The sequence below is a fragment of the Chrysochloris asiatica genome, unplaced genomic scaffold (assembly GCF_000296735.1).
Source record: "Chrysochloris asiatica unplaced genomic scaffold, ChrAsi1.0 scaffold00498, whole genome shotgun sequence".
Classification (NCBI taxonomy): domain Eukaryota; kingdom Metazoa; phylum Chordata; class Mammalia; order Afrosoricida; family Chrysochloridae; genus Chrysochloris; species Chrysochloris asiatica.
In genome coordinates, this window is record NW_006409016.1 from 305,506 (window position 1) to 306,089 (window position 584).

The window sequence follows — 584 nt, forward strand, 5'->3', positions numbered from 1 at the left end:
TCTGCTCCCGTAAAGATTTACAGCCTCGGAAACCCTGTAAAGGGTCGCTATGAGTCGGAACCGACTCCACGGCACATAACAACAACAACAACAACAACTCCTTGATCCAGAATCCAGAGGAACATGTTCCTTCTGATCTTAGCAGTAAACTCAGGAGATAACTCCTCTTGATTAACACATGGTTGGTTGGTTATGTGCTGTAGAATTGGTTCTGACTCATAGCGACCCTGTACAGAGTTTCCGAGGCTGTAAATCTTTACGGGAGCAGAAAGTCTCATCTTTCTCCTGCGAAACAGCTGGTAGTTTCGAACTGCTGACCTTGCAGTTCACAGCCAGATTTGTAACCACTACACCACCAGAGCACATACCATTGCTTAATCTATTTCTAATATCCTCCAGGACTTTCCCATTGGTTCACTCTAGTCCTTAAAAACTTCCTACTGATGATTAGTGGAAGTGGGGGGAAAACAGCAATGAAGATGTGTGTTGAGTCCGACCATGTTACGTAGTCCGACCATGTTACTCCGTCTACCTGGAGGATGGTGACACTTGACTGTCCTGGGGACACCTGAGCCCATGGACAA

General features: G+C 46.2%; 1 pseudogene; it reads right to left on the bottom strand.

The window, feature by feature from the left end:
- The window catches only part of LOC102818002, a 13,989-nt pseudogene extending 13,471 nt beyond the window's left edge, over positions 1-518 (bottom strand).
- Positions 519-584: the final 66 nt, after the last annotated feature.